The following is a 22,159-nucleotide window of genomic DNA, read 5'->3' as shown; positions in this document are numbered from 1 at the left end:
TTTCCACGCCCCATCCCTACTGCCCATCCAGCCTTTGATGGACCCTTGCAGTTTCTGTTCTGCTTAACAGGTTAGTTTTCTACCTTTCCTTATGTCCTCGTCTTTGTCTAGAATTCCCTTCCCACCACTTTTTTTTTTTATTGAGGTACAATTGACATATAACATTATATTAGTTCCAGTTTTACAACATAATGATTCCATATTTGTACATATTGTGAAACGATCACAGTAAGTCTAGTTAACATCCATCACCATATTTTGTTATGAAAGTTGCTTTCTTGTGATGAGAACCTTTAAGATCTACCCTCTCAGCAACTTTCAAATATGCATTACAGTATTATTACTTTTTTTTTTTTTTTTTTTTTTTTGGCCACACCGCCCGGCATGTGGGATCCTAGTTACCTGACCAGGGATCAATCTGTGCCCCCTGCATTAGAAGTGCAGAGTCTTAACCATTGGACCGCTGGGGAAGTCCAATATTAATAACTACAGTTACCACGCTATACATTATATCCCCAGGGCTTATTTTATAACCGGAAGTTTGTACCTGTTTGAACACCTCCACCCACTTTTTTTTTTTTTGAAACAGTGGCTTAAACAAGATATAAACTTGTTTCTCTTTCATTTAATAGTCCAAGGGTACAAAGTCCGGGGCTTCCAAAGATAGAACTTCCACCTCTCGATCCAAGACAGCAGCTCCAGCTCTCCCATCTCTCAGGCAGCCATGTTCCCTACCATTTCTGCCCAAGAAATCCAAGTTCCTGTGCAGAGTCCACCTACTCTGGTAAGTTGTTGTCGTGGCCCCAGAGTCAGAATTAATCTGTCCCATCCCTGGTTCTTCATTCATCATTTGATTCCAACATCTTCTGCTGCATAGTTTCGTTGCACGTTTGCTCACTCTGCTATTTTGTGAGTCTAGGGAGGGCAGACATCGTGTCTTGTCCATCTCTGTGTTCTCTGCATCATCAGCCTTGCTCCCTGCACTGAGTAGGTGCTCATAAATGGCCACTGACGTGAACTGTGACAGCTAGAAAAATTGAGCTGAGGTTAAAAGTTACAGATCTTCTCTTCCAGTTTCTGGGTCTAATCAAATAATGTTCCCTGGTTTTACCCAACTTTGAAAAAGTTACTTTCAAGGTCAGGAAGGAGGGAATGTTCTGCCCGTTTTATTTTATGAGCAGACACAAAGATTAGGTTTGCTTTTTCCTTTTTAGTTCTTCTAACGTTGAGCTGATTGATGGAAGGTAGAGGAAAGTAATAAACCTTTATTCGCAGAACTAGAAAACCCTCTCCAGCTGCCACCTCCTTCCCTCTCTGGAGATAGATGGGGCCATTGCTATTATGAAATACACAGCAGAAGGGTGTTTTTCCAGTAATCCCTCTGGGACTCATCTACAGCTTGACTACTTCTTGATAAAGATATCACCCTCTAGATAGAGCCTGTCTTCAAGACAAGCAGGCCACATATACTTTTAACTATTTGGTTTCTTAAAGAGAACAGCAGTTTATAATGAGAAATGGACTATTCCTTTCAGGACAATGATTTTCCAGCCTTAGAGAGGAAGCATACTGGGTCAGATGAAGTAGAAATTTCAGAAATAAATTCATCATAATATTCCACACCTCAGGACTCTCCTGTTCTTTATCTCAGCCAGTAACAACTGGCCGGGGCCCAGCTGATGAAGAGGGAAGCCAGGGAAGGCACGTGCTCTTGTAAGCCAAGTGGCTCTCTGTCTGGCCTGATGCTGCAGTAAAGGCCTCAGAGTCCAACTACATCACCCCTGCTGGCTGGGGATGGGTCCTCTTGCAGTTAGCTTTCACTGCAGACCAAGCCTTCCTAGAATTGAGTGACTTAAAATCACAAATGGGTATACCTTCTGACTCTTCTGTGGGCTGGCAGGGTAGGTCTTTTTGCCTGGGCTACTTCCCTGACCTCGGCTGAGCTCACATCACCTGCTCAGCAGGGCATAGATGGGCTAGGATGGCCTCACGCATGTCTTGCAACTGGCTCAGTGTCAGCCTGCGCTGAGGCGTGTGTCTCTCATCATCCATCCAGCAAGCTAGCTCAGGCTCATCCTCATGATGATCTCGGGGGTCCAAGTATAGTGAGAAGGCAAGCTCTAGCACTTGGGTTTTCAAGCCTCTGCTTGGGTCAGGTCGCTGGGTAACAAAGCCGGCCCAGATATGACAGGCTGCAAAATAAAGGCCACCTCTGCATGGAAGGATCTGCAAGGCCACATTGAACAGGGGCACGCATACAGGGATGGGAAAAATCTGAGGCTGTTTTAACAATATTCCACACACAGGCCCTAGCCTCCACCACCTTTAGCCATCTGAATTATTTCTCCTTGATCACTCTCCCAGAAGGTAACGGCAGAAAAACAAGCGATTGAAAAAAGAAGGTGGTGCCGAGTGCCTTCCATGGAGTCCTTGCACGTTGGCACCTTGTTGGGATTGCTGCACGCTGCCTGGGAAGGCAGTCAAAGCAGACACCTGGAGACAAGACACAGAGCGTGTGCTGGGAGTGCAAAAGCTCCATGCAGCTCCACTCATCTGGAGGGAGAATGGGAGAGGCTGGGTGGCCCCTTTCCTGAGAAGTAGATGGCTGAAGGGGTGAGAAAGGAGACAGGCTAGAGGGAGCAGGCCTCGGGTCCTCCCTCCTTTCCCTCCATCAACTCAGGGGCGTCAGAGTCACCCCAAAGCCACACCTCCTGGAAAAGTGGACAGCGTGGTTTAAAAAGTAGATGACTGCACACAAAAGCTTCATTTTAGGGATGTGCCTCGTGGCACAGTGGATAAGACTCCACGCTCCCAATGCAGGGGGCCCAGGTTCGATCCCTGGTCAGGGAACTAGATCCCACATGCCACAATTAAGAGTTCGCATGCCGCGGGCTTCCCTGGTGGCGCAGTGGTTGAGAGTCCGCCTGCCGATGCAGGGGACACAGGTTCGTGCCCCAGTCCGGGAAGATCCCACATGCCGCGGAGCGGCTGGGCCCGTGAGCCATGGCTGCTGAGCCTGCGCGTCCGGAGCCTGTGCTTCGCAACGGGAGAGACCACAACAATGAGAGGCCCACATACCGCAAAAAAAACAAACAAACAAAAAAACAAAAAAACAAAAAAACAAGAGTTCGCATGCCGCAACAAAGAAGCCCACATGCCACAACTAAGGAGCCTGCCTGCTGCAACTAAGACCCCGTGCAACCAAATAAATGAATAATTTTAAAAAATAAATTAAAAAACTTCATTTTAAAAAGAGTAGTTTTAACATTTTACATTTAACATTTTATTTGGAGGTAGTTTCAAGCATACAAAAGAATTGCAAGAACATGAATAGTACATAGAACTGCTGGCCCTTTATCCAAAGTCACTTATCGTTAACATCTTGCCTTGTTTGCTTTATCATTTGTACTCTAATCCCCCCTTCTGTGTATATATATATATATATACTCTATATATATAAATATACACTCTCTCCATTGCTCTCAAATGATTTTATAGATACACACATATATGTGTCTGCATATATATGTGTACACACACACACGCACACTAAACCATTTGAGATTGAATTGTCTACGCTGTGTACCCTAAATACTTCAGTATATATTTGCTAAGTCTATCTTCTCAAATATCCTTGAAAATTCAGAGAACAAACACTGAAGAGGGGCCCTGCTGTCCAGCCGTAGGAAGCCCAGAGCAGGGCAGCACAGTGCTCAGCTGGGAAAAGCCCTCTCCCATCTGCTCTTCCTTCTCCTCTGAGGCTGTAATAGCCTGCCTCTCTCCCCTTCTAGGAGGGCAACACAGCAGGAGGAGAGGCAATAGAAAGAGACAGGGAGGGATGGGCCATTTAGCCTCAAGAGAAGTGAGGAAGGAGGGAAACGTTCATGACTGCTTCTGGGAAATCAAACAACTATGGGGGCAGGGAGAGGAGAGGAAGAACACTCAGAGTTGTTTTTTATTTCACCCCGCGCGATGGGGAGGAAGGAAAGCATTACGCTGCAAAGGAGCGCACAGGGCTGTTAGAAGACGTGGACAGACACCCCAAAGACATATTCTCTACTTGATTAATTTGCTTAAGACTGACTTGCAAGGAAGTCTCAGGAAGCCTTGAAAACTAGAGGCATCTCAGTAGTATGCATTGACAATATATGGGACTTTTTCCTTCTAGAAACATTCTAGCAACATCTTCCTCCTTTTGAATGAACCGGCCTCATGATGTCAGAAGCAGCTCACTCCAGCTCGAAGGTTCTCGGCTGTGGCTTGCTGGCCTCTAGTGGCCAGGAAGGAACCTCGCTGCTCCCGGCTCCCCCTGGCTTCACTGTGACTTCAGCGAGGAGAGGGGGATGTGGACAGGGGTTTATGCTAAGGGTCTTAGTTACTAACCACATGGAGGGCTTCTTGGGAAGACTGGAGACGATTGGCTTCTTCATCCAAACCCCCATCTACCTGGATAACAAACTTGCTTTGGCCCAGAACAGATTATGGAGGCAGCATTTAGGCCCAGACTCGAATTCCTTGTTTCTAAGCTGTAGATAATATTCTAAAGATAGTGCTTTCCAGTTTCTCTGGTGAAAGGTGCAAAAGTAGATGGCAGGTAAGATAGGTTTGGAGCAGACTCGTGAGCATGTGAGGAGGAAGATCAAATGGAAATAGCGAAAACCAAACAAGTGTGTAAACTCCAGAGGAGTATATACATAGACAGCATTATTTTTGGAAAAGCTCAACAACAACAATTTGGCATCTATCCATGGGCAAAAGTGCCTTTGTGGGAGCTGTGTGACCGAGCACCATATGTCAAGGGACTTTGGAGGAGCCTGATCTATCCATGCATCAGGTAATAAGCAACAAACCTTGGTCTTGCCTGTGGACCTTGCAGTGACCCATGAACCAGCTCCAGCCCCTCTTGGCCATGGTTCAGAAGCCCCTGGAGAACACAGTCTTACACAATCACCCATGGACAAGAGAGCCTTTGTGGAGGTCCAGGCTTCCAGCATACCACTGGAGCCAAAAATACAAGTTTGGATGTATTGAGAGGGTAAGAGGAATAATTTTACCTTACTTACATCACCCTTTCCCAAGGTGTCACAGCTCAGGGCCAAGAGAAACCTTCCGGACCCATGATTTCTCTTGCAGCGAGTCTGAGTGAGCGCTCAGCTTCCCCAACTGTGTGGCATGCTGCCAAGGAGGACTATGTCTCTGCCTCACCCCACCCAGACTACTGAGCCTTCCTGCAAAACTGGGGGCTGGGAAGAGACCGAGAGAGTGGCTGATAGAACATTCAGAGGGCATTAAAGAGATGCGGGTCCTACTAACTGCATCAAGGACTCCATCAAGAAGCCCACCCATGAGCAGTTGGGAACACCACATGTGCAGATCCACCCAAAGGGCCCATGGGTACACCTAGTGCTCTGTGCCTCACCCCCACACGCCCCCTCCTGTGCCCAGCTCCCTCTGGATGTTCCCAATTAGCAAGATCAAGCTTTGGCAGATGGCTACTGAGCATGTGCAGAAAGCCTGCCCAAATTTGCAGGCCAGAAGAGACCACAAACTTGACCTTTAGCTCCGCCCCTGCAAAAGCAAAAGGAAGGCTGCCAGCACTTGGCTCGCTGCATTGCAGAAGGGATAGGAGGCATACAAGCGTAAGAATTTTGCCACAAGAGGGAGCAAGAATCATGAAGCGGGTGTATCCATAGAAGGTCTGGGAAAGCCTTAGAAAGTAAAGAGTGGAGGAGGTGACTGCTGCTTCAAATGGGAAGATAGCAATGCCAGACTTCAAGGAACATGAAAAATTAAGGAAACATGACACCACCAAAGGATCTCATAATCGTTCAGTAACCAACCCCAAAAACAAGGAGATCTGTGATTTACCTGATGAAGAATCAAAAAAATTAATAAGATGGCATTAGTAAGTCCTTACTTATCAATAATTAATATAAAGGTAAATGCTTTAAGTTATTCAATCAAAAGGCACAGAGTGTCTGGATGGATTTATTAAAAAAAAAAAAGGACACAACTGTATACTGCCTACAAGAAACTCACTTCAGCTTTAAGGACACATAGGGGCTCAAAGTGAAGGGATGAAAAAAGATATCCCATGCAAGTGTAAACCAAAAGAGAGCAGGGGTAGCTATACTTACACCACACAAAATAGGCTTTAAGCCAAAAACAGTAGCAAGAGACAAAGAAAGTCATTATATAATGATAAAGGGGTCAATTCATTAAGAGGACATAACAATCGTAAATATATATGAACCCAACATCAGAGCACCTAAATATATTAAGCAAATATTAATAGATCTGAAGGGAGAAACAGACAACAATACAATAATAGTAGGGGATTTCAGTACCCCACTCTCAACAATGGATAGATCATCCACACAGAAAATCAATAAGGTAAGGTAATCAATAAGGTAATACTGGACTGAAACTATACTTTAGATCAAATTGACCTAACAGACATATACAGACTATTCCATCCAACAGTATCAGAATATACATTCTTCTCAAGTGCACACCGAACATTTTCTGGGATAAATCATTTGTTAGGTTACAAAACAAGTCTCAGCAAATTTAAGAAGACTGAAATCATATCAAGTATCTTTTCTGACCACAATAGTATGAAACTAAAAATCAATAATAAGAAGAAAACTGGAAAATTCACAAATATGTGGAAATTAACACACTCCTAAACAATGGGTCAAAGAGAAAATCAGAAAATATCTTGAAACAAATGAAAATGGAAACACAACATACCAAAACTTATAGGCTGCAGCAAAAGCAGTTCTAAGAGGGAAGCTTATAATGATAAATGCCTCCTTTAAGAAAAAAGAAAGTTCTTAAATAATCTAAATTTCACCCCAAGGAGCTAGAGAAAAAGAACAAACTAAGCCCAAAGTTTGTAGAAGGAAGGAAATAACAAAGATCAGAGCAGAAATAAACAAAAGAGACATCAGAAAGACGACAGAAATGATCAACTGGACTAAGAAAAAAGACAGAAGATTCAAATAAATAACATCAGAAATGAAAGAAGACATCATAACTGAGACCACAGAAGTACGAAAGATCATAAGAGACTATTACAAACAATTACATGCCAACAAAATGGATAACCTAGAAGAAATGGATAGATTCCTAGAAACATACATCCTACCAAGACTGAATCATGAAGAAATAGAAAATCTGAACAGACCAATAACAAGTGAGGACACTGAATCAGTAATCAAAAATCTCCCAACAAAGAAAAGCCCAAGATCAGATGGCTTCCCTGGTGAATTCTACCAAACGCCTAGAACACTCAATGGGGAAAGGATAGTCTCTTCAATAAATGGTGTTGGAAAAACGGGATAGTAGCCCAAAAAGAATGAAACTGGACCCCTATTTACAACACTCACAAAAGTTAACCTGAAAAGGATTAAAGACTTAAACATAGCAGCCAAAAGCATACAACTCCTAGAATAAAAAACAGGGGGAAATCTCCTTGATACTGGTCTTGGCAACAATTTTTTGATATGACACCAAAAGCACAATCAACAAAATGAAAAGGCAACCTACCGAGTGGGAGAAAATATTTGCAAACCATATATCTGATAAGGGGTTAACGTCCAAACTATATAAGGAATTCATACAACTCAGTAAGAAAAAAGAATCTAATTTAAAAATGGGCAGAGGCACTGAATAGACATTTTTACAAAGACATACAATGGCCAACAGATACATGAAAAGATACCCAACATCACTAGTTATTGGAGAAATGCAACTCAAAATCACAATATCACCCCCTACCTGTTATAATGGCAATTATAAAAAAGGCAAGAAACAACAACTGTTGACAAGGAGGTGGAGAAAAAGGAACCCTTGTGCACTGTAGGTGGGAATGTAAGTTGGTCCAGCCACTATGGAAAACAGTATGGAGGGTCCTCAAAAAATTACAAATAGAACTACCATATGATCTAGATATCCCACTTATGAGTATATATCCAAAGGAAATGAAATCAGGGTCTCGAAGAGATATCTGCGCTCTTATGTTCAATGCACCATTATTTACAATAGCCAAGATATGAAAACAACCTGTCATTCTACAGATGAAGAAAATATAGCATATATATATATATATATATATACATATACATACACACACACACAATGGAATATTATTCAGCCATGAGAAAGAAGGAAATTCTGCTATTTGCAACAACCTGGACAGATCTCCAGGGCATTATGCTAAATGAAATTAGAGAAAGACAAACACTAAGATTTCACTTATATGTGAAATCTAAAAAAGTTGGACTCATAAAAGCAGAGAGTAGTATGCTGATTGCCAGGGGCTGAGGGTGAAGGAAATGGGGCGATATCAGTCGAAGTGTACAAACTTCCAGTTATAAAATGAATAAGTTCTGGGGAACTAATAAACAGCATGGTGACTATAGTTAACACAGTACTATATACTTGAAAATTGCTAAGAGAGTAGATCTTAAATGTTCTCAGCACAAAAAAAGAAATGGTAATTAGGTAAAGTGAACTAACCATACTGTGGTAATCATTTCACAATATATGTGTATCAAATCATCATGGTGAACACCTTCAACTTCCACAATGCTATATGTCAATTATATCTCAATAAAGCTGCGGGGGAAAGACTTAAGAAGTCAAACTTGAGGAAAAGCTCAGATGATTATAGAGATGCTGGCTCCAAAGTCCTTGAGCTGCTTGATCAATGCCAGCAGCCACCTTCATTCAGACTTTCTGAGAGAAAAAATAGCCCCATTTTAATTTAAGCTGCTGTAAGACAGGTTTTATGCTACTTGCAGCTTAAAGTACTCTTGACAGGGTACCCTTACCCCAGGAGAGCTGCAGCTCTTGTTTAGCTGCTCACATGAAGAGGAGGAGTCTGGAACACTGATTGGAAACCACTATACCATAGAGTTCCTATGAGGCCAGGGAAAAATATCTGGAAGTTAGGGAACTAGAGGGCTCTTTGCTCTATGTGCTGTTTTTTTCCCAAATAAGCATGATTTATTATAAATAAATGAAAACTACAAGGGACAAAAATTTTAATTTACCTTTAACCAATAATTTGCTTTGTTAAGAACTTTTTTGCAATCATTCAAGCAAGTGTATATTCAAGTAATTCCAGTATCATTTTTTTTAGTCAAACCAATATGCTCTGCTTAAATTCAAGTTAGTAGATTATAATAATTTTAAGTGGCTGTATTTTGTCTATTTTTCCTTTCCTAATCTTTTTTTTATTTTTCTTAAAATTTTTATTGAAATATAGTTGATTTACAGTGTTGTGTTAGTTTCAGGTCTACAACAAAGTGATTCAGTAATACCTACATAAATAAATATATATATGTATGTGTTTTTAAGATTGGTAGGCAGGGAGGGAGGAAGGAAAGGACAGGGATATTCTAGGTCAAAGTTTAGGACTCAGCTCTAAAGACTGAGACTTGGAACTCCCAGGTCTACTGTAAAATCTCTAACGCAGCGCTAGATTGACCAAGTGTTTACTGAACACAGAGCCCAGAAGAGTACGGAGAAAAAGAGACGTGAGGGAGGTAAATACAAGGGGATGTGGAATTTACCTGGAGATGAGGAATTTACTCTCCGGTTGAGGGGCTTGACTGGAGTGGGTGCCAACGGGGGTTGGGACAGTGAGAGGCAATGTCCCAACGCCGGTCAGAAACTGGAAGGAGCGCGAGCGACGAGCCAGAAACAGGAAGGAGGGCGAGCGACGAGCCAGACGAGCAAGCGTCTGCGGCGCCTGAGCCCCAGAAAGCCGGCTTCACCGTTTGCACCTGTGTGTGTCCACGTGCATGTGCGCATCACGCTGAGGACTGGCTCCACCTGGAAATGCGGCGCAGGCGCCCTCCTGACCCGGTCAACCGGAAGTAGTTCCGAAAGCAGGGGCGTGGTCATTTTAACCACAAGGAGATGCTGCACAGGAAAAAACAATCAACGCTCAATTTTGGAACTAACGCCAGTCACAGATGTTTGTAACCTTTTGGTGTACGTGAAGCTTTGGATTCCTACCCTGCTATTATACTTGTGTCCTTGAACTTTGGATTTGTGCCTGCATAATGGTAAACTTGTTACTAGATGCCGGTTATGATTGCTCTTGCCTCCTGTTTTAACTAGAATTGGGGGTGTTCAGGGCCCCTCCTCCATTTCTATGGTCGATAGAGCGTGGATTCTATGGTACCGGCAGAGCTCACATGGACCCAGAGCCACAGACTGAGATAAGAGCTTAAAGGCAATCTCCTGGGTTTTTCTGTTTTGTTTTTTCTGGCCGCCCCCGGAGGCTTGTGGGATCTTAGTTCCCCGACCACGAGTCGAACCGCACCCCTTGCAGCGGAAGCCCGAAGTCTTAACCACCGGACTGCCAGGGAAGTCCTCAGTGTCCTGTTTCCCAGATGAATAAACTGAGGCCCAGAATTGTTACAAATTGAGTGCAGACCAACAGCGTGTGTCTCTGCAGTGCTGTGCTTATATCACATTCTGCCTCTCCTGGCAGGAAAGTATCCCTGTTCAGTGTTGTATAAAAGGCCCCTTATTGGGGCTTCCCTGGTGGCACAGTTGTTGAGAGTCCGCCTGCCGATGCAGGGAACACGGGTTCGTGCCCTGGTCCGGGAAGATCCCACATGCCACGGAGCGGCTGGGCCCGTGAGCCATGGCCGCTGAGCCTGCACGTCCGGAGCCTGTGCTCCGCAACGGGAGAGGCCACAACAGTGAAAGGCCCGCGTACCGCAAAAAAAAAAAAAAAAAAAAGGCCCCTTATTGGATTGCACCAACCCGTGGTTTTAGGAAATTTTGATGCTGTATGGGATTGCCATACTCCTCGCCAGTGCAAGTGACCCCTTGGGAGGCAGCAGTGACAGGAATCAGTCAATTAGCTGAAAGGAGGTGGATTGACAATGCAGTCATTTGGAAAGCCATTTCATTTCACTTGCTGCTAACTTCAGATAAGAAGCATATACACAATCACCTAAGACAGGAGTACCACTTAATATTTTTTCCAAGTGTTTAAATATTACCACTTAGTGATGATTACCTCTTTGCATATTTGTAAGAAAACAAATAAAAGGAAATGTATTACTGGGTTATTAAGCCACATTTTGTTATAAGGGATTTAAATAAATTTCATATTTTAGTCTGCCAATTATGTTATTTCTCTCTAGCTTCTGAATATAATTAATTAAAACAGTAATGGGTCTGTGATCAAAGTTTATATTAATATTTAGATTATTAAAGTACTGAGAGAAAATGATTTTCCACAAAAGACGTTTTGACTTAGTCAATTAAATAATTCCCATTTTACACTAGGAGAGAAAAAGTAGAAAGTAACTTGGAGATTTCTAGCATGAGCAACTTGGAGGATGAATTCACATAATTAAAAATACATTAATAGTTGTGGGAGGGCTTCCCTGGTGGTGCAGTGGTTGGGGGTCCGCCTGCCGATGCAGGGGACACGGGTTCGTGCCCCGGTCCGGGGGGATCCCACGTGCCGCGGAGCGGCTGGGCCCGTGGGCCGTGGCCGCTGAGCCTGCGCGTCTGGAGCCTGTGCTCCACAGCGGGAGGGGCCACAACAGTGGGAGGCCCGCATGCCACAGAAAAAAAAAAAAAAAAAAAAGTAGCTACCAACCAATCAGTGTGACATACCACATTAACAAACTGAAGAATAGAAATCATATGATCAGCTCAATAGATGAAGAAAAATCTTTAAAAAAAAAATAGTTGTGGGAAACTATTTGCAAAAAGAAGTGCAATAATTTCCTCTCTCTTCATGTCCTTGAGCACTTCCCTCCCACGCTGACTCTTGGCTTGCCTGTGTGACTTCCTTTGGTTAATAGAACAATAGCAAATGTAACAGAAGCAAAGACTTGAAAAGGGCTTGTGTGTTGCTCTTAGTAGCTCTATAATCACGAACATGTGAATGAGCCCAGGCTAACCTGCTGGATGATGCGGGACACATGGCCAAGTCATCCTCTTCCTTACCTGACATAGAGCCAACAATCAGACATGTAAACGAGGCCATCGGGGTAAGCCAACCCCCGCCAAGCTTACCCAGACCAGAAGAACTGCCTGCCAAATAATGTTACAAATATTTATCCTTTTAAAAATTATTTTTTAAGCATTTTTCATTAATTAATTTATTTATTTATTTTTGGCTGCATTGGGTCATCGTTGCTGCACACGGGCTCTCTCTAGTTGCGGCGAGCGGGGGCTACTCTTCGTTGTGGTGCGTGGGCTTCTCATTGTGGTGGCTTCTCTTGTTGCGGAGCACAGGCTCTAGGTGTGCAGGCTTCAGTAGTTGTGGCACGCAGGCTCAGAAGCTGTGGCTCACAGGCTCTAGAGTGCAGGCTCAGTAGTTGTGACACATGGGCTTAGTTGCTCCATGGCATGGGATCTTCCCGGACCAGGGCTCAAACCCGTGTCCCCTGCATTAGCAGATGGATTCTTAACCACTGCACCACCAGGGAAGTCCCTTAAAATTATCCTTTAAGCCACTAAGTTTGGGGTGATTTGATTTGTAGCAAAAGCTAAATGTGATAAAAGGCATCGTCTTTTTTTTTTTTTTTTTGGTCACCCCACAGGGCTTGTGGGATCTTAGTTCCCCAACCAGGGATTGAACCCGGGCCCTCAGCAGTGAGAGCGCTGAGTCCTAACCACTGGATCATCTTTCAATATTGTGTTTTTAGAGAAAAAAAGAGATGAAATGATTTATAGCTCCACTCCTCTGTCCTGTTCCCACTAAAATTTATTGAAAGTGTTGTGTACACTCACTGTCTCTACTTCCTTTCTCCTAAATATCCTTAAATTCCAATTGGATTTCTGTCGGCTCCAATCTCCTGAACCCGCTTCTAAAACACCAAACTCCCCTAGCCTACCATTCTTGTCCCTTTCAGTCTCCTTTCTGACTCTGCCACTCCTTCCCTACTTTCTAAAAGATTGAGCTTCTAGGTCTTCTCCCCTATTTTACACTATTTCTCTGCATAACTCACCCTGTCCTATAGCTTTAAATGTCATCTGTATGCTCACAGCCCCCATATTTACATCTCCAACCCTGCCCTTTCTGAATGCGAGGTTCCTATAGCCAGCTACCACTAGACATCTCCACATGGATATCAGACTCAACATGTTCAAAATAGGACTCTTGATGCCCCTCCCTGGACTCCTAACATTCCCTTCCCACAGCTTTCCTAGTATCTGTTACTGGCATCTCCAACCATCCAGTTGGCCAGACAAAAGAATAGAAGTTGTCCCAATTTTTCCCTTTCTTTCCCTTTAAGTATACTCCATTAGCAAATTGTGTTAGTTCTATGCCCAAAATAAGTGTGCATCCTCTTCTCTCCGCCTCCTCTTTTAACAAATTAGTTCAAAACACCATCAATTCTTTTCTAAGCTACTACAGTGGACTTTAAATGGATCCTGTTTCTACCCTTTCTCTGCCACAGTCTATTCTCTAGACAGCAGCCAAAATGATCATTTTAAAACATTCAGCATGGGGTTCCCTGGTGGTCCAGTGGCTAACACTCCATGCCCCCAATGCAGGGGGCCTGGGTTCGATCCCTGGTCAGGGAACTAGATCCCACATGCCGCAACTAAGACCTGGCCCAGCCAAATAAATGAGTAAAATAAATAAATATTTTTTAAAAATAAAAATTAACAAAAAACCATTCAGCACAAATGAGATCATATTACTACCTTGCTTAAATCCTCCAATGACTTTGTAGTGCACCACAAATAAAGTACAAATTCCTTACTGTATAATCAAGCCTCTGCCTTCCTCTCTGTGTCAGACTCCCCGACTAAAATGTGGAATTCATAAACTTTGTTTTGATTATTTGTTTGTTTGTTTGCAATAGACAATTCAATAAGTATTTATTAAATAAGTGATTGAACAGTCATAAAATGAGTAAATGGCTATGTTGGCACTTGTGTTCTTAATATAATTTCCTTACTTAGATATTTTTAATATATCAAAATGTAGGAAATACATAGGCCTTAAAAATTAGTGGATACCTCCATGGAATTGAGTTCCCTAATCTCAACAGGAATAATGAAATCCTGGAGTGATAAGATATTAGTGAAATTCTAGATTTCTTATTTCTACAGGTATTACAAACAATAGGTTCAGGCTAGCATCTTTGTATACAGGGATGAGAAGCACAGGATTTACAGTTGCACTGGGTATTTTCATTTGATCCTCCAATCTATTCTCCACCTTTCAATATTCTGTTCTATGCCACCAAGGCTGAACTTGGCGTAAGATTGGTCAATGAGAGCATTAACAGGAGATCAAAAGGCAGGAGAAGAGTGAGGACAGGGTATTTACTCCTTCCCTGCTGGACTGTGGATTGCCCATATCCTATCAAAGGCCATAGGTTCTGTCTAGCGGTCCTTTCCTGGTTCTGGTAACTCTTCCTTCCCTTTTCTCCTTCATGGTGTTGCTAGCCCTGGAGTATTACACCATCCTTTCTCTAAACCTTGCACACATCTTCGTAAATGGTCCCTTTATTTAACTCACCTAAATTATTCGGTTTGAATGTGCCATTTGATCCACACTGGGACCCTGAATGATATAGTAATTGATGCCAGAATTGACCCCAAGACACAAAACATTAAATTGTAATTCTGGGACACAATAGAGCACAAATTCAAGGAGTGAAAAGATAAATTCCTTGGGATACTGGTAATCCTGTGGATTCAGTAACATCACAATAATTCAAATTATCACACAGTGCAAGTGTAGGGCAAGATTTTGTGAGATCAAATGGCTGTGGAGTTTGACCACCATGCGACGACAGTGATTATAAAGATCGTGGGGTCAGCTGATTTTTGGGGGGTTTTTTTTTTTGTGGTACGTGGGCCTCTCACTGCTGTGGCCTCTCCCGTTGTGGAGCACAGGCTCCGGACACGCAGGCTCAGCGGCCATGGCTCACGGGCCCAGCCGCTCTGTGGCATGCGGGATCTTCCCGAACCGGGGCACAAACCCGTGTCCCCTGCATCGGCAGGCGAACCCTCAACCACTGCGCCACCAGGGAAGCCCCAGCTGATATTTTTAATTATCCTAGAAAGAGTATGTGGAAGAGGGGAATTGGAAGCTTGGTTTTCAACTCAGGGCATAGGTGCAAAATAAAAAAGCCTTGAAGGCAGCTGAAGTAGCTGGTCATCTCCTGAAGTTGCAGGGCTCATACAGCTGAGGACCAATCTCACAGCTACTAAGTGGGATCCTGAGAAATATAATAGGGATATTTGGACAGACACAGACAAAACTGATCATTTTGAACCCCAAATCTCCCCGAACCCCACCTTGCTAAAGGAGGCAGACACTATAGACTCTCTTCCAATCAGATGATGATTCCAATCACAGCTGCGGTTCTGGATATAGTGCCTTTATCTGGCCAAATAAACAGAACCTCGGGTACCTGGTATATAGCTACTGACAACAACATTGTTTAACCTCTCCCTATCAGCAAAGATAATCAGAAGCCATTTGCCTTCACATGCAGGGACATCAGTATACCTGAGTATACTCAGCGTATGTCAGCTCTCTTGTTCTCTGCCATAACAGTCCTTGATCATTTGGATTTCTCACAAAGTAGCACACTCATTATAGTAGTATAATTATGACATTATGGTAACTGGACCCAGTAAAGAGAAAGTAGACATAATAAGTTAGTAAGTAAGATATATGCATGCCAGAGGGTGAGAGATCAACAGCAAGAAGACTCAGGGATTTGCTGCCATCAAGTTACTAGGGGTCCACTTGTCTGGAGCCTGTTGGGAAATCACCTCTAAATGAAATAAGCTGCTTCTCGTTACACAGCTTATCACAATCAAAGAGGTACAATGGTTTCCATGCCAACACAGACTACATTTGGTCATGCTTCTTGAACCTATTGAGCAGGACCTGGAGCAAGATAAGACTCTGTGGTAGGTCCAGGCTACAGTGCTACTTGGGGCCTTATCTCTCAACAGCCTAGTATCAGAAGTATCTGGGGGCAGACAGTAGAACCATGCAGGTCTCCTTGGGAGAATCTTTTACCAACAATTCTCCACCTGAAAAGCAATATCTGGCTTGCTATTAGGCCCTGGTAGAAATTGAATGCCTGACCAAAGTAACTGCCCACCATGAACTGGGTGTCATCTTATGCACATTATCATAAAACTGGACTGCAGCATTCCTTTGTAAAATAGAAATGATATATACAAGACTGGACCCAATGGAGTCCAAAAGAGACACAAATAAACTGCTCAAGCTGGTGGCTCACACCCCCATGGTACCTGCTCCTATTGCTTTACCGTGTTGCCTTTAATCTACACTTATGATCTCATAGGAAGTTCCCTCTGACCAGATAATGGAAGAGGTTAAAAACCTCAGGCCTGATTTACAGATGAATTTGCAGAGCATGCTAGCACCAGCTAGAAGTCAATAGCCACCTACACATGGGTGGCCTTGAAAGACATTGGTGAAGGGGAATCCACCCAGAGGGCCCAACTTCAGGTTCTAAATCTGGCTGTCCACTTCCTTTAGCAGAAGAGAGAACCTAAGATAAGGATCTATACTAAATCAAGGTGATTATCTAATAAGTTGGTTGGATGTTCAGAGACTTAGAAAAAATATGATTAAAAAACTGATGATAAGGAAGACAGAGGAGAGATACACGGATGGATTTCTCAGAAAAGAAAGAAAGCTTGAAAATATTTATATCCCCATAAATGCCCACCAGAGGTCATTTCTGTCAGAGGTGGGCCCACTAATTAGGTACACAAGGTAGCCTGTCCTGTGGATATTTGTCAGTCTCTTTCGCCAGCTACCTTCTTCTTAAGGACTAGGAGTGATTACAGCTTTCAGCTGTTGGTAAGTCTAGGTTCCTGCACCGTCTTTGTTGGTTTCCATAAACCCTGATCTAACCAAAAAATATAGGTGGGTAAGATATTGGTTACTACTTAATTATCCAGTTTCAATGTGCCATCTGGTTTTTACAGGGACCCTGACAGGTATAGAATGCAAATAAAGTTTAAAAAATCCTTTTTAGCTACTTACAGTCTTGGAGCTGTGGGTTAAGTTGCATAAGCTCTCTAAACCTTGGGTTACTCTTTGGAAAATGAAAACACCTTCCTCAGAGTGTCATGTGGACTTGAATGCTGAATGCGTAGCTCCTGATACATAGTTAAAATTCAGAAAGTGGTGGTGGTTATTATTATTAGTCTTACTAAACAAAATTAAAGGAAAACGGAATGAAATTTTGCCTTGGTAAGCAGGTATGTAAAGTACCCTTAGGAAGTACCAGCACCAATAAACAGTAACAATCACCAACACTTGCTAAATATTTTGTGTCAAGCACTCTTGTAATCACATTATAGGCCTTATTGTCTTTACTCTTCATTACAAACATGTGAGAAAGGCACTATTGTGAGCTCCATTTTACATAGGAGGTGAACTCACTTGCCCAAAATGATACTGCTGGTAAGTAGCAGAGCTGGGATTCAAATCCAAGTCGGACTCCAGAGTGCAAGCATCAACCACTATCTTATGCCACCTTCACACCAGTTCAAAATATTAACACATGACCCACATGATCCAGCAATTTCACGTCTGGGTATTTATCTGAAGGAAATAAAAACACTAACTCAAAAAGTTATCTGCATCCGCATGTTCATTGCAACATCATTTACAATAGCCAAGAGATGGAAAAAACCTAAGTGTCCATCAATGGATGAATGGATAAAGAAATTGTGATATATACAGATATAGATATAAATATATGACATGGAATTTTATTCAGTCATAAAAAAAGAAGGAAATCCTGCTATCTGAAACAACATGGATGGACCTTGAGGGCATTATGCTAAGTGCAATAAGTCAGAGAAAGACAAATACTGTACGATCTCACTTATATGTGGAAACTAAAACAAAAAGGTATTCATAGATACAGAGAACAGAGATGGAGGTGGATGAAATGGGTAAAAGTAGTCAAATGGTACCACTCCGCAATTATAAATAAGTCCTGGAGATGTAATGTACAGTATGGTGACTATAGTTAATAATACTGTATTGTATTTGAACATTGCTAAGAGAGTAGATCTTAAAAGTTCTCATCACAAGAAAAAAACTTTTTTTGTTGTTGTTTGTTTGTTTTTGGCCGCACGGCATGTGGGATCTTAGTTCCCCAACCAGGGATCAAACCTGCGGCCCCTGTAGTGGAAGCTCGGAGTCCCAACCACTGGACCGCCAGGGAAGCCCCAAGAAAAAAACTTCTGTAATGAAATACGGCGATGGATGTTAACTAGACTTATTGTGGTGATCATTTCACAGTATCTGCACATATTGAATCACTGTACACCTGAAACTAATGTTATATGTCAAATTATACCTCAATGAAAAAAATGTTAACACACATTGACAATTCCACCAATGAACATATATCTACTGTATTGTATTGTTCCTTGTCTATACACCTCCCAGGATTTGCTGCACCAACACCTGGCTTCCAGGTCCTCACCTGCCTCACTTCCTACCACTGCCAGCTCTTTTAGCAGTCCGAGGGTGAGGGCCAGGTTTTGGCCTCCATTGTACCCACTGCTGCGGGAGCCATAGAGCTCCGGTCCCCAGAGGCCTGACCTAACCAGAACCACAGAGGCTATGTATGGTTTCTCCCACCCCTCTCGGACTCAGAAGAAGTACTGCAGCAGGAAGTGTGCAATGTGGATTCCCCAGAGCCACTCAGAAAAGCCAGGTGACAGGGCCCAGAGCTGCAGAAGGTTTAACACTCCATATGGTGAACTCTGACCAGTGAGAGATATGAGACAGGAAGAAACTGACAGACACCTTCCTCCTCCCAGGAGCAGTGGCTCAGAGCAGAGTGTCTGGAGATAAGTCACATGACCAAGCAATCAGCTACGTTTTTCTCTTGAAGGTCTAGCCAGCTTGTTAATATATTACCTTGTATTTGCTTTCCTTGCTTCCTTGCCTTGCTTGCTTGCCCTTTGCCCTCGTTTTTGCTGCCCTGGGATTGCACTTTTCATTTCGGGTGACAGATTATCCAGGTTTGCCTAGGAGTAAGGGAACATCATGTGTGGGACAATCAGTGCTAAAATGTGGACAGTCCCAGGCAAACCCCAGTCTCAGTAAAGCATTCAGATTTAAGCAGTGAATCGGGCTCTGCTTTCTAAAGAATCCTAGGAACGGCAATTGGAACCAGAGGGACTGAACCATAGGAGTGGATCCTAAGGCTAGATGGATAAGACTTTATTATCACTGGAGCACTCTCCCACGACTTGGAGTTTAACTCCAAGGGCAAGGAGAAGGTAAGGTCTTAATACATTGCTGAATGGCTCCCTGAAGCTTGGGCAGATGGCCTATCGCACAGATGCTGGAACCGCCTGACAGAGAACTGAGAGAGGTCATAAGGTGAGGGAGGGGGAATGTAGGAATGGTTTCATATGTGCGACTGGACAACCACCCGACCTGACTTCTCTCTGGGAGGGCCCACAGGACACTTCCTTCATTAAAGGAGTAAGGAATGCCCTGGTGAGAAGGGCCACACTGTCTTTGAGGAACTCGGTGCGCTCGTCCTCTGTATGGTGACCCTGAAAACAAGAGATGCTGCCATGAAGTCGGTTTCCCCAGTATCAAAGGGGATGATAGGAGCAGGTGCCCTGGCCTTCTGGTTTCCCCCAGACTGGAGCACCAGCAGGACAGCAATGAACTCAGGGGGTTGATTCACCCAGCGCCTCCCTGTGGGGTTGCCACAGGCTGCCTGCATCTCTCCCCTGCAGGGCATACAGCCTTTCTTGTCGCCAGGTTCATTTCCCACCGCCACCCCCGCCCCTTTAGTCCTGGAAGGGCCTTGTTACTAGCTCCAGGGTGTTACACTGTTCCTTTGGGTTTCCCAATACCCCACTTCACTTTGTAAATCATCCCTCTCCTTAAATTAATTTGACTGTACCATCTGTTTCCTGCCAGGGCCCCATATATGCTCAGAATATATTTGGAAATTTTTCCCAGAAACCTTGGTTAGGGGACAGGGATGGGAGGAAAGCTTTCCAGTGTTTTGTTTGTTTTTGTTTTGAGGGGATTTTTGTTTGTTGGTTGGTTGTTTTTTGACCACACAGCTTGTGGGATCTTAGTTCCCTGACCAGGGATTGAACCCAGGCTACGGCAGTGAAAGCGCCGAGTCCTAAGCACTGGACCACCAGGGAATTCCCTCCAGTGTGTATTTTTGAATTTAGAACCACATAAAAGCATTACTTATTCAAAAGAATATTGCACACTCTTGTACACTTAATAGCAATGTTAAGTCTGTAGCGGGGTGGGGGGCAGAGGGGAGACAATATGGCGATTGATATTATAAACCTTAAAGATGTGACACAGTATTTCCACTTCTAGGAATTTATCCTCAGAAAATGGTGAAAGATACAAAAATTCATGTACAAGGAGGATCCATTGCAACCTTTCCTAATAGAAAAGAAAATTTGCTAACAACGTAAATGCTCAGCAATAGGGGCATTTGGAGAAAAACATAAGACAGACATCTCTGTAGTCATAAAAGATTGTGCCTTTTAGAAAAATTGTGAAGAATACAGGAGCGTTTCATGATATAATGTTGGATGACAGAAGTAAAATACAAGAGTATGTATAATTGTGTTTAAAAATGTATAAATATTATCTCTATTTTACCAGTAAAGACACCTAGGTAGAGAAGAGTTAATATTTGTATTGCTCAAGGTCACAGGGTTTATGAATTTGGATTTTGGGGGCGATGAGTAACAGAATATCCAACTTAAAGGAACTTAAACAATAGAAGCATTTCATTTTCTCACTGAGAGATTTGACGGTAGGCAATCCTAGGGTCTGTCTGGCAGCTCAATTATGTCATTAAGGGCCCATGTTGTTTCTATCATTTCACTCTGTCACCTTCAGTGTGTGAGCTTTTTGTCCTCAGTCCACGTGAAACGGTTGCTGCCACTCCAAATGTCACGTCATCACAGGCGATGATCAAAGCAGGAAGGCCTTAGAAGCCAGCTGAGTCATATTGGGCTCTTTGGGCCAGCTCCTTGGGGGCCATGTTCTAACCCAGGGTTTTTCCAAATATATCTGCACTGCATAACGAGCTGTCTTATCATGATTCTACTGTTCTTGCTTAACCAACTTGAAACAAAACCAGAAATAGAGTCAACCTCTTAATGGATTCTCTTCATCTGTAAAATGAGCAGGTTGGACTAGATAATCTCTGAGGTCCCTTCCAGCTCTGCCTGGCTCTGATTAGGGAAAAGGCTGGCAGAAAACACATGAAATTATTAATTGTGGTTAATGTTGGATGGTAAGATTTTCATTTTCTTCTTTATAATGTTCTTTCTTGTCCAAATTTTCTATGAGTATGTTATTTATGTAATGAGAAAATATATTATTTTAATATCATAAATGTTCTAAACTAGAAAACTTTTTAAAATTAACTTTACAAATATAATATGTGTGGTTATTTTTTAATATGTCTACCAACAGTTCAGCCCGGTCAGTTTTTGTAAGGCCTATTCTCATACTTTGACCATCCTTGTGTAGGTGTAAATGTCATCTGCAGTTACAGTTATGGGCCTTTTAGTAAAACAGTAGACATGGGTAATGGAGGTTAGTAAGCAAGCTATTTCTTCTTATGTGAGCTCTGTTACCTTAATAATTGAAATCCCTCTAAGAAAAGCCACAGAATATGAGTAAATTCATAATACATTTAACTGCCTGCAAAACTTAGTTATGAATCACAGGATTGGGAAAGTAATCACATCTAGATTTATTTACAAAATGCTCAGAACAGCATACTAATCTTAGTACTTTGTTTCTCAGAGAAACTGAGTTGTCTTTCAACAAATTCCAAAGGTCTTTCAGTCCCATGAACCTCAGAAATTCCTTAACAAGAAGGAGAGTTAATAAGTTTTTATTGGCCATAAATACTCTCAGCTGATTTTCCTATAGGGCCAGAATCACTTCATTCATTTTTGAGAAGATGTCTGCCAAATACCCACATCAGAAACCCCCCAGTTTGTCTATCGATCATTCTTTCAAGTAAAAACGGTACTCCCGGAAAAAAGCGCTTAATTCCATTTGCGACACAAACAATCCCACAAGTCCTTTTCCTGGAGACAATCATCATCCTTTGGT

Source organism: Mesoplodon mirus, assembly GCF_964341445.2.
Source record: "Mesoplodon mirus genome assembly, chromosome: X".
Classification (NCBI taxonomy): domain Eukaryota; kingdom Metazoa; phylum Chordata; class Mammalia; order Artiodactyla; family Ziphiidae; genus Mesoplodon; species Mesoplodon mirus.
This window is presented reverse-complemented; position numbering follows the sequence as displayed.